The sequence below is a fragment of the Canis aureus genome, chromosome 17 (assembly GCF_053574225.1).
Source record: "Canis aureus isolate CA01 chromosome 17, VMU_Caureus_v.1.0, whole genome shotgun sequence".
NCBI lineage: Eukaryota > Metazoa > Chordata > Mammalia > Carnivora > Canidae > Canis > Canis aureus.
Genome location: NC_135627.1, coordinates 21,447,551 through 21,460,883, shown reverse-complemented (window position 1 = coordinate 21,460,883; position 13,333 = coordinate 21,447,551). Strand labels below are relative to the sequence as shown.

The following is a 13,333-nucleotide window of genomic DNA, read 5'->3' as shown; positions in this document are numbered from 1 at the left end:
TTTATTGTTCTTGCCCAAGGAGACATAGCAAAAAAAAAAAAAAAAAAAAAAAAATATATATATATATATATATATATATATATATACAGCTGAGAACAATGTCAAAGTGATTACTGCCTATGTTTTCTTCTAGGAATTTTAGGTTTCAGGTCTTAAATTTAAGTCTTTAATCCATTTTGAGTTTATTTTTATATATGAGGTAAGAAAGTGGTCCAGTTTAAATATTTTGCCTGTAACTCCAGTTTTATTTTATCAACATTTAATCAAGAGTTGTTTTTTCCCCATTTTATGTTTCTACCTCCTTTTTCAGATCAGTTGTTCATACAAGCACAGATTTCTTTTGGGACTGTCTTTGTTCCATTGATAGATGTATCCACTTTTTGCCAGTACCATATGGTTTTGATTATTATAGTTTTGTACTGTGGTTTGAAATCAGTGAGGGCACTGCCCCCAACTTAGTGCCTTTTTTTTTTTTTTTTTAAGATTTATTTGGTTATTTGGAGTCTTGTAGTTCCATACAAATTTTGGTATCATTTGCTCTACTTGTGTGAAAAAAATGCCACTGGTATTTTCATAGAGATTGCATTGAATCTGTAGATTGCTTTGGAAGAATGGACATTTTAACAGTATTTTTCCAGTGCATGAGCAATGGCATATCTTTTACTTATTTGTGTCATCTTCAGCATCTTTCATCAGAGTACAATTCTTTGGCTTCCTTGTATAATTTATTACTAGGTATTTTATTCTTTCTGGTGCACCTAGCTTTGTGCAGTGGCAGTATTGCGGTCAATGAGGTTTACCCAGGGTGTGATTATTCTTAATTGATGCAAGTATAAATGGGATTATTTTCCTGATTTTTCTTTCTGATACCTATTAGTTTATAGAAATTATATAGATTTCTGTATATTGTATCCTGAAATTTTACTGAATTCTTATTTATTTGCTGGAATTGTTAGTGTTTTTATATATAGTATGTGTCATTTGCAAATAATGATAGTTTTACTTCTTTTCATTTTGGATGCCTTTTTTCTTTTTCTTGCCTAAATGCTGTTCCTAGACTTCCAATGCTATGTTGAATAAGGTTGGGGGTTGTAGGCATTTTTGTCTTTTTTCTAATCTTACAGAAAAGAAAAAGTGTTAGCTTTTTATCATTGAGTATGATTCAGCTCTAGGATTGTCATATACAGCCTTAATTATGTGAAGGTAACTTTCCTCTATTCCTGCATTGTTGTTTTATCATAAATGAATGTTGAATTTTGTCAAATATTTTTTTCTGAATTTATTGAGGTAATCATGTGATTTTTATCCTTAATTTTGTTACTGTGATATATCAAGTTAATTAATTTGTAAATGTTAAACCATCCTGGTATCTCTGGGGAGAACCCCACTGCAATCCTTTTAATGTATTTTGGATTCAGATTGTCTATATTTTGTTGAAAATTTTTGTATTTATGTTCATTAGAGCTATTATAATTTTATTTATAATTTTATTTTTTTGTAGTAACTGTCTGGTTTTTGTATCAGGGTAATGCTGGCCTCATAAAAAAGAGTCGGAAGTGTTCCTTCCTCTAATTTTTTGGAATAATTTAAGGATCGGTTTTAATTCTTATTGAATGGTTAGTAGGATTCACTTGTGCAACTCTCTGGACCTGAACTTCTGTCTGTTGGGAGATTTTTTAGGTTACTGATTAATTACATTACTAGTGATTGGTCTATTTAGATTTTCTATTTCTTATGATTTAGTCATGGAAGATTGTATGAATTTAGGAATTTCTTTTAGATTGTCTGCTTTGTTAGTAATTGTTCACAGATTCTCTTATGATTCTTTGTATATCTGTGATATCAGGTGTAATTTTGGTTCTTCCATTTTTAATTTTATTTAATTTAGTTGTTTGTTTTTTTGATGAGTAACTAAACATTTCCAATTTTCTTTTCAAAGAACCAGCTCTTAGTTTTATTGAGCTTATTTATTTATTTATTTATTTGGTCTTTATTTCCATTTTGGTCTTTATTATTTCCTTCTTTCTACTAATTTTGTTCTCTTTCTAGTTTCTTCTAATTAAATATAGAATGGTTTGAGATTTTTGTTTCTTGGGGTAGGTCCTGTATCACTATGAACCTTCCTTTTAGAAATGTTTTTGCTATGTGCCACAGGCTTTGGACATTGTTTCCATTTTCATTTGTCTCAAGGTATTTTTTATTTTCTCTTTGGGATTTTAGATCACCTGCTGGGTGTTTAATAGAATGTTGTTTAGTGTTCATATGTTTATATTTTTAACAGTTTTCTTTAGTTTTTATAATTGATTTTTAGTTTCATACTGTTGTGATTGGAAAAGATGCTTGATATGATTATCAGTTGTCTTCTTTTTACTGAGACTTGTCTTGTGGCCCAACATGATCTGTCCTGAAGAGTGTTCCAAGTAAATTTGAAAAGAATGTCTAGAAATTCTGCTTTTTTGAATGGAATGCTCTGTATATATCTATTAAGTCCATTTAGTCTAATGTGTCTTATAGGCCAATATTTTCTTACTGATTTTCTGTCAGGTCAATCTATCCATTGATCTAAGTAGGGTATTAAAGTTCCCTACTATTAATGTATTGCTGTCTATTTCTGCATATTTCTGGTAACATTTGCTTCTATGTTAATTCTATTTTGAGTTCATAGATATTACAAATATTACATTATTTTGTTGAATTAAACCCTTTCATTATGTAATGGTCTTTTATTATAGTCTTTGGAATTTGTATTTTGTCTGATACAAATATTGTTATTTCAGCTTTCCATTTGGTACTTTTGACGTGCTATATCTCTACATCCCTTCACTTTCAGTCTATGATGCCTTTAATTTTAAAGTTAATCTGTTGTAGGCAGCATTTAAAAGGGTCCTGGGTTTAATCCATTCAGCCACTCTGTGTCTTTTGACTGAAGAATTTAGTTCATTTACATTTCAAGTAATTGATATGTAAGTATTTATTGCCATTTTGTTAATTATTTTCTTGCTGTTTTTTCCTTCTCTTTCTCTTTTGTGGTTTTCTTTAGTGTTATGTTTCGATTTGTTTGTTTATATTTTGTGAATTTACTATAAGTTTTTTTCTTTCTGGTTATTGTGAAGCTCATATATAACATGTAATACTCTTTTTAAATTTGAGAGTAACTCAATTTTGAACGTATTCCAAAGCCTTCTATTTCTAACTTCCCTCCCCGCACATTTTATATTTTTGATGATACATTTTACATCTATTCATCTTATGATTCCTTAGCTAATTACTGTGATTTTAATTTCACTACTTTTGTCCTTTATCCTTCATACTTGTAAGTGTTTAATCTGTTACCTTTATTGTTTGTTTACCTTTTCTGGTGAGGTTTTTTGTTTTTTGTTTTTTTTTTCCTTTCATGTTTTCTAATTATTAATTAGTGCCTACTTTATTTAGCTTAGGGAAGTCCCCTAACATTTCTTGTAGGGTCAGTTTAGTGGTGAGGAACCTTTTTAGTTTTTGCTTATCTGGAAAACTCCTCTTTCCTTTAATTCTAAATAACCTAGCTTGGTAAAGAATTCTTTGTTGTCAGTTGTTGTTGTTGTTGTTGTTGTTGTTGTTGTTTTCCTTTCAGTACTTTAAATATGTCATGTCACTCCATTCTGGCCTGTAAATTGTCTAATAAGAATGTGCTAACTTACAGAGTTTTCCTTGTACATAATATGTTGCTTTTCTCTTACTGCTTATAAGATTCTCTCTTTATCCTTAACTTTTACAAACTTTTTTTTTTTTTAAGATTTTATTTATTCCTGAGAGACACAGTAAGAGAGAGGCAGAGACACAGGCAGAGGGAGAAGCAGGCTCCCCACAAGGAGCCCAATGTAGGACTTGATCCCGGGACCCCAGGACCACGCCCTGAGCCAAAGGCAGACACTCAACCACTGAGCCACCCAGGCATCCTACAAACATTTTAATTAAATGCGTCTCAGTGTGTTTCTCCTTAGATTCATCTTATTTGTAATTCTCTGGGTTTCCTGGACATGGATGTCTGTTTCCTTTCCCAGATAAGGGAAATATTCAGCACTTATTCTTTCAAATAAATTTTTGGTAACTTTCTCCTTTCCTAAACATTGTTTCACTCAATCTTGTCTCAGAGCTCCCTTGAGGTATCCTCATTTCTTTTTTCTTTTTTTCATTTTTCACTTTGCTGCTCTGTCTGGGCATTTTATATTGCTTTGTCTTCCAGCTCACTTATTGGTACTTCTTTTTTATTCATTCTTCTGTTTTAATCCCTTTGATATATTTATCAGTTCAGTTATAACTTCTGTTTGGTACTTTTATATTTTGCTATCTCTTTGTTAAAGTTTTTGTTATGTTTTTATTCTTTTCCTGAGATCAGTGGGTGTATTCATGACTGTTACTTTGAACTCTTGATCTGATAGTTTGCTTATCTCTGTTTCATTCAGGGTTTTTGTTTGTTTTTGTTTTTTGGGAGATTTACCTTGTTCTTTGGTTTGGAGCATATACTGTCTTCTCATTTGCTTATCTCTGTATGCCTGTATTTCTTAGTCAAAATGGCTGCCTTTCTCAGTTTTGAAGGAATGGTTTTGAGTTAGGAGCTGTCCTGTCTGGCCCAAAAATGCAGTCTCCACTGGCCACCATAGCTTTTACTCTGATAGGCATTCCTTGTGTGGGCTGTGTAGGGTTGAATCTGCTGCATGGGGAAGGCGCTTGAGGTCCTTGCCCAGAGTGGTTGAGGCTCAATCTCTTTGCATGGTGAGATAATTTTTGTTTTGTTTTGTTTTTGTTTTACAATTTGCACACGTGCCTTTTAAGGATTTTCAATAACATTCTGTTTCCATCATAACACTTAATCAAAATGTACATATTATTAGAAGAGGTCAAAGTTAGTAAGAAAATTATGACATATATTTTCACACATTGGAAAATATGCCTCATTGGAAGTTCTAGGCTATAGAATTATACTTTATCAATGTCAAGATGCTATACAATCTTACCTAGAAGAACAAAGGACACCTTAATTTATTTTTTAATTTTTTTACCTTCATACTCCTCTTCTTTCTATTCCATATTCATTTACTTCAGATTAGTTTTATTATGTGAAACACTAAGTTTAGGAAACTTAAAATTTTTAGTTTGAAGGAAGATAAGTAAGTAAATAAATATATTGAAGCACAGGACAATTTCTTCAAGAGTTTAGGACCAAAAGGAAAGTTCCTAGGTAAGATGTTGCAATTCTTTCTAATAGTCCACCAGATTTCATTTCCCATCTAAACTTTTACTTTGAAAAGCATTGCCATACAAAATACCCTCTTCATTAAATTTTCTTCAACTTTAACTCAATTGTAAAAAAGGAAAGAAAAAATAAATAGAAAAATATTTTTTTTAAACTTGATATAGATAAACTAACAGGAACAAGAGGTAATATTGAAATATATCTTGTTTGAAGAACAAAAAAGGAAAATACACAAAATTAAATTATTTGGTAGTGTTATTCTTCAACAACAGATTTCTCTTCCCCTGTAGTGTGTGCATTGTTAGTACATTACATTATACCATCTAGCTCTGGATCCTAGAAGACATGACATAGAAGCAGAATAAATACACAGCTAACTTATAATGATCATGTTGCATAAATGAGGGGAAAAATTGTTAACTCAGTGGTATACTAGAGTTGCTTTTTCTGCAGCGTTATACAGTTTATTAACCTAATGCCATTATCCACCCTGCCTTCTACATCCTCAAAGTATGTATGTATGTATGTGTCTGTGAATAAACACATATATTACAGTCTAAGATATTCTCAAGATTTTCTACCCCTTTTATATGTACTCTGCATAGTTTTGGAGGCCATGAAGCTAATGAGCTATTCTAGTGATGGTTATATGAAACAGTTGACTTTAGCAAAATTATCTGGGTGACCTATTCAAATGACATCTTCTAGAAAACATTTTCTCTGGTAAGAAAAGATGAAGTCAGAGAAATTCAAGTGTAAGAAAAGTTTCACGATGATTTTAGTTTGAAAATAGGAGTATGTGGCAAGAAAATGTTTAGGGCCTCCAAGAGCTGAGAGTGGTCCTAGCTGTCAGCCAGCAAGAAACAGGGATCTTACAATCCCAAAGTACTGAGTCCTGCCAACAGTGAGGTTAATTTTTTCTAGAATCTTTAGATGAGGAAATCAATTTTTCAAGTTCCATATTTTTAGCCTTATGATACCCTCATCACAGAAGCAAGTTATGCTCTGTTGAACTTCTGAACTACAAACTTCAAGTTAAAAATTTGTATTGTTTTAAGGCAATAAGTTTGTGGTAATTCGTTAAGTAGTAATGTAAAATTAATATATGCACAAGCATATGTGTATGTATAAGTGAATATCTTTTACTAATCATTAGGTAACACCTATATTTTAACAACTCTACTGATGAATAATTATATAATCTGTACACATATAAGATATTTAATTTGATGAGTTTTGACATGTACACATGGCCATTAAATCACCAACATAATGAGGATTCAAATATTTTCATCACCCACAAATGTTTCCCAGTGTCCTTTTTTGTATGCTTCCTTCTCTCCACAAAGAACTCGACAATCACTGATCTATTTTCTGTCAAGATAGATTACTTTTCATATAAAATGAAATGTGTGTTTGAATGGTATCATACATGTGCTCTTCTTGCTCTGACATTTTTTTTTTTATTCAGCATAAATATTTTGAGGTTGATCCATGTTGAGTGTATCAATGTTGATATGCCACATTTTATTAATCTATGAATATATATATTTTTTTTTTTGGATAAAGCTACTATGAACATTTGGTGTAAAACTTTATATATTTTAATTGTTTTTGTAAATAATTAGGAGTTGAAGGTCTGGGATATACGATAGATATATGTGTAACTTTTTTTTTAAACAAAGTGTTAAGTATTTCCCAGTGTTAGTATTGTATGGTTGTAACTTTTTATAATCTGGTTAGAATTGATACATCCTTTATGAAATGTAGAAACCTTAAAACAGAAGATTCTAAAAAAAAAAACAAAAACCCATAAGATTCTTATCTTCATCTTATTATTTATACTGTTTTGGCTTTTAGTTGTAGTGATAGTATAAACTACACAGGACAATATTTTGACTTATGCTTTAAGCTATAATATGAACTATGAAGTCAAAGGACAAAAAGATATTTATACAGATACTTAACATTTATGATGTCCTAGATTTCTTTATGTCCAAATTTCATTTTAATATTTCACTCAACTTGAAGAAATTTTAATGAGCATTTATTGTTATGAAAGATTTAAGGCTGTGAATCTATTTTCTTTTATATGAGATATCTTTATTTTGCCTTACTTCTTGAAGGATATTTCCAATAAATCAAGAATTCTGTATTGACAGCTGTTTTGATTCCCTTGGAAATTTATTTATTTTTTAAAGATTTTATTTATTTATTCATGGGAGACAGAGAGAGAGAGGCAGAGACACAGGTAGAGGGAGAAGCAGGCTCCATGCTGGGAGCTCAACGGGGGACTCGATTCTGGGTCTCCAGGATCCTGCGCTGGGCTGAAGGCTGCGCTAAACTGCTAAGCCACCCAGGCTGCCCTCCTTTGGAAATTTAAAAACATTATTTCATTTTCCTATGGATGCCATAGTTTCTGATGAGAAAGTTGTCAATCATTTTGCTCTTTGCTCTGGTATTTAAAGTTATTTTACTCTGGTAACTTTCAAGATTTTTTCTCTTTCCCTCTGCATCTCAGTATTTAAACAATTACATATATGTGTGTGGTTTTCTTTGTATGTATCCATGATAGAATTCATTGAGCATCCTGAAATATTAAGTTCATGCCTTTTCATCAAATTTGGCAAGCTTTTGACCATTTTTTTCTATCACATTCTCTTCTCTCATTCTGGAACTATAATTGCTGATAGGTTAGACTTTTTTATATTATTAGGTTTCTTTATGTATTTCAGTGCCTAAAATTCTGTTGTTCTCCCAAATGGTTTTTTCTTTGTTTTCAGATATATAATTTCATTGTTTTGTTGACTGTTTTCTCTTTATATTGCTAATAAACCCCAAAATTCTTTGTTTCAGATATTTTAACAGCTCCTTTCATTCTTCCATATGTTTTCTTCTTTGTTAAGATTTCCTAAATGTTCATTTATGTGTGTTTTTTCCTTTACTTCACTAAGGTGTAAGCAAGATAACTGCTTTGAAACTCTTTTCCAAAACTAGAGCCACCTTCTAGTTATATTTCTTGAAAATGGTTCACGTTTACCTGAATCTTTATATTTCATGCATTTTAGAATGTTTACTGAACATTGTGAATATTGGGTTTTGAATTCTGGGTTCTGTTACTTTTTTCTGAAGATTCAGAAAGATGTTGATTTATTTTAAAAGCTTGTCTAAATTCAAACTGGAAAATGTCAGTGTCAGTTTGATTGTCAATTAAATCTGTTATCCTATTTCTGCTCTCTCTGACCAACTCTCTAACAATCATAGTTGCCCATATTGCATCTCCTGGTTTTTCATTTGAAAAGGTAGCAGACTACCAATTGGAATTTTAGCCACACAACTGCAGCCTTTTGTCAGGTCAAAGCCACCAAATATGGCACTCACTTCATGGTCCTAAATCTCTCTAGAAAGTTTTACTCCTCTCAAAACCAACTACTTTTGCCCATGCTCCAAGTCATTGAAAAATTGATTTTTATTTTGTATTTTACAGAGTTTATGGTTCACTGTGAGATAGTTACTTTATTGGAAGTTTATGCGCTATTTTGGAAGCAGAATATAGACACCTGTTTTATAATCCTGAATTATCAAATTGTTTTATGTTACAGCCAACTCAGTTTTTGCATAGGATGTATTATAATGTATGCTGAAACCTGTACATACCTTATTTCTCCACTGATACTTAGCCACAACTCGTTATATGCTCTTTTTTTATTTTTTTAAAAGATTTTATTTATTTACTCATAGAGACATAGAGAGAGAATGAGAGGCCGAGACACAGGCAGAGGGAGAAGCAGGCTCCACCCAGAGAGCCCGACCTGGGACTCGATCCCGGGTCTCCAGGATCACGCCCTGGGCTGCAGGCGGCGTTAAACCGAGCGCCACCGGGGCTGCCCAACTCGTTATATTATAAGTCACATTAGTTTTTTTATTTCCTCTTATTGATATGGCATGAATGATTTATTCATTCTGCAAACCCAGCAAATACGTAAAAGAAACCGTTAAGTGTAACAATACTGGTATTTGGTTAGAATATTTTTAGGCAATGGGTTAGAAATGAATATTCTATGAGAACAGAACTATTTCTTTTTAAAATATATATTCACAATACTAAAATTACTAAATTAAAACTGCTGATAATATATTTTGAATAAATAGAAAGGGAAGGGAAATTTCTTAAGAGTGAAATGTTGGGCTCTTACAAATAAAGGAGAATAAAACAGATCAAAGTTAAGATTAGTAAATTAAATATTTCGTGGTTTAGAGATAATGAGACAAAACAAAAACACATGTCTGTATGAGAATTACCAGGAAATATATTACTTGTGTGCAAAGATACAGAGTCAAGAAAAGAGAAATGTATTTGCTTCTATTCATTTAGCCTCATTAGCTTTCACATAGTTTTGCTTCTGCATCTCTTATATAGATATGATAAATACAAATTGCCATAATAACTATTATATATTTGAATTTCTAAATTCAAAGTTCCAATTTCATCACAACTATCAGTAGCCCATATTCTGGAATGTTTGCCAGTTAAAAATATTTGTAAAGTATACATTTTTATTAGAAAAAACATACTACACTTAACCCTTGAGCAATGTGATGTTTAGGGGTTCTGAGACCCACCCCCTCCCATATAGTCGAAAATCCATGTGCTTTTGATTTCCTTAAAGTTTAACAAATAGCCTATTGTTGACTAGAAGCCATACCAAAAACATAAGCTGCTTATTAGTACATATTTTATATATTATATGCATTATGTATTCCTACAATAAAGTAAGCCACAGCAAAGAAAATACATTTTTAGTACTGTACTATGTTTGGTACAGCAAGTTCATGTCCTCCATTTATAAGATGAATTATCTGTCAACACCTACTTCAATGTTGCCTTATTATAGGATACAAGATATTGTAGATGTTATAGGTATTATTAACAGTAGACATCAAAAATTAAAAGATGCTAAAAAGGAAAATTTATATGTATAATGATTTATGCATTGCTAATAGGCAGCAGTAGGATTGCTCTCTTGTAGCCTAATATAATATGATTAATACTGTTAGTCAGTTAGCCTATATGCTACACTAATGAATGAATCATAAAATTTTTTATGGCATACAGTTTTATAGTCATATTCATAATCAGTATTGGAAATATTTTTACATTTAAAAAAAACACCTGTGATGATAGGCTGTTAGGCAGTTTCTCCATGAGTGAAAGAGGCATATTATATGGTGATATAATTCTTTGAAAGCAAAATTATAAAATTGTAAAAAAAACTAACACAATAATTTTATATTGAATATCACTTTATGCCTGTGTAAGGATAGGTTCTCTGCTTATATACAAGTTTTGATGTTCTCTACAATGATTACTTAGGCAATGATAATGACGAAGTCATCTTAAAGTTCTTGCCATACAATTATTAGATTTTCACAATTATTAGATTTTCACAATTATTAGAATTTCACAATGTAAATTAAGTGAACAGCATAATGATTATATACTCTTTAGTAAGTGAAAGTGGAACATTATACACGTATGCATCCTCTTTGTCTTCACATTGAGTGGACTGAGGAGAAGAAAAAGGAGAAATTGTACTTGATGTCTCAAAGGTGGAAGAGACCTCAAGACAGGTAGGCACACTTGATTCAACTTAATGGGAATATAAATTCTGCTGACTTTTTTGCTTTTTCATTTCTCTAAAAATATTTCTATATGGTGCCAATCCTTCTACTGTTTACTTTAGTTTCAGTGTCATATCATAGAAGGGTCCATGTTATAAAGGAAGTCAAAAGCAGCCTTGAATAATTGGAGTCCTTCTGCCAGATTGTCTAATATCAGTTTGTTTTCTGGCACTGCTTCAACATCTTCCTCATTGCCAGGCACTAGTTCATAAGTGCTCCTCTCCCTGAGGTCATCTGTAAATTCTACTGGTGTGCTATTAGCTCTTGAATTTCTCTAAGATCCATATCTAGAAATCCCTCACACAACCCCTTGTCCTTTTTTTTTTTTTTTCCTGTATCCACAGTCTTTCATATTTTTCTTGATTGCCTTTTGTGTAAATATTGTGAAGTTATACACGGCGTCTAGACACAGTTTTCACTAGCAGGAACTTGTTTCAGGCTTGATAGCTTTTTCTATAGCCATGATGGCATCTTAAATGGTATAATTTTTCCAGACATCCTCTATATTAGGGTCCTCTTTCATAGCACTGAAAATCCTTTTCATAGAGTGCCCTGTGTAATAAACCTGAAAGGACCTTATGACCCTCTGATGTTAAAGTTTGAATTAGGCACATTGTAATTTGAACATCGAGACTACTCGAGTGCTTTTGGTATTAAACTCATGGGGTTCTAGGTGGTCAGGGGCATGGTCCAAGATAAAAAGAACTTAAAAAGGCAGCTTCTTCCTGGCAAGGTATTTTCAGACTTCAGGGACAAAGTATCAGTGGAATCAATCTCAAGAAAAGGGTGCATATCCAGTCTGTATTGTACAACCAAAAGACTGGCAGATGGATTTTCCTTTTCCCATCAAGACTCTGGGGTTAGCAGATTTATAGTTGAGGGCACTCCTGATGGCAAACCTGATTGCATTTATACAAAATAGAATTAAGCTTATCCCTTCTAGCCTTAAATCCTGGTACTTGATTCTGTTCCCTACTAATCAAGTCATGTGTGTGTGTGTGTGTGTGTATGTGTGTTTCCTCCAGAATAGGGTACTTTCATCTACATTAAAAACCTTTCCAGGGAGGTATTCTTTCTCCTCGTTGATTTTCTTAATGGTATCTGGGAACTTAATCTACTGCCCCTTGGTCAGCAGAAGCTGCTTCTGTTACCTAGATATTTTTAAAGCTAAACCTTTTTCTAAAAGGATCAAACCATCTTTTGCTGGCATTATATTCTCCAGCTTTAGATCTTTCAGCTTCCTTTTGTTTTAATCTATCATCTAATGACTTCAACTTTGCCTTTTGTCAAATTATATTAGTCCATAGATACTCAATCCTGCACCCACACTAAAGCTGCATTTTCAACATAAGATAAAATGATATTTTGTAAAAAGTGCCAGGTTTTTATGCCTCCTGGTGTAGCTGTAATGAAAGTTTTACAGATTTTTTTAAAACTGTTGTCCTTATGCTGGATTCATTTATCTTGAAATCGTAGGCAGGCACAGCTATAAACCTCAATATTTTATGCATATTAAGCAATTGAACTTGTAATGTCATGATTTTTCTCTGATTCCTGAAAGGAAAGTGATACTTCCTTTGGGTCTCATGATGTTATTGGAGCTTTATGGCATTTGACTAAATATGATGAAAAATTCAGGAGAATCATGAGAGATCACTTTTAACTGCAATATGCAATTTACTAGTTAGATGAACTGCTCACGTGGAGACAATTAGTGCCACATGTCATTTTACTGGAATACTTCCAACCCTTGAGCATACTGCAATTGAAGTAGGAGGTGGCTACAAATTTATGATGGTAGTACAGTATATATTGTAATTTTATGGAGTTATGACAATATGGTGTTATTACATGCATTTATGTTTCTCTCAACTGTGATTGCCATTGATATGGGAGAGCTAGGTTCTTGTCTCATGGAGTCAAAGAATGAATCTCATGGACAATGGAGAGCATGAGTAAGGTGATTAGAAGTTTATTAAGCAAAGATACAGAGAAAGCTCTTAGAAGTGAGAGGGGCCCCAAGAGGGTTGCCACAGAGGGTTTTATTGAGAACTAGCTGGGAAGCTTGTGGCCTTGAGATTTTTTGTGCAGTCTTGGTTTGAGCAAGGGCTATTAATAATACCCTTAATGACTTATTTCTTGGCCTGGTGAGTTTCTGTGATTACTTGGTAGCCATCAAAGAGAGATACTCCCTAACATTTTTAAGCTAGGAAACCAGATTTATTTTTTATTTTATTTTTTCTGTCTTTGCTACCTTATCTCTGTTTACTTGGGATAGGTAGGAGCCTGACTCTGGGCCTTTCAGTTTCCTTGGAATTTAAGGCCTAACTCTGGGCCTTTCCCTGCCTACCCCATCTATGCCTATCTCAGCATCATGTATATCTGTAAGCATTTATGTAAATTTTGATAATAAATTCT

At 32.5% G+C, this 13,333-nt stretch overlaps 1 long non-coding RNA gene across 12 annotated transcripts in view; it reads left to right on the top strand.

Moving 5' to 3' along the window:
• The window catches only part of LOC144287842 (uncharacterized), a 435,194-nt gene that overhangs the window by 164,818 nt on the left and 257,043 nt on the right, over positions 1-13,333 (top strand). The window lies entirely within an intron of this gene.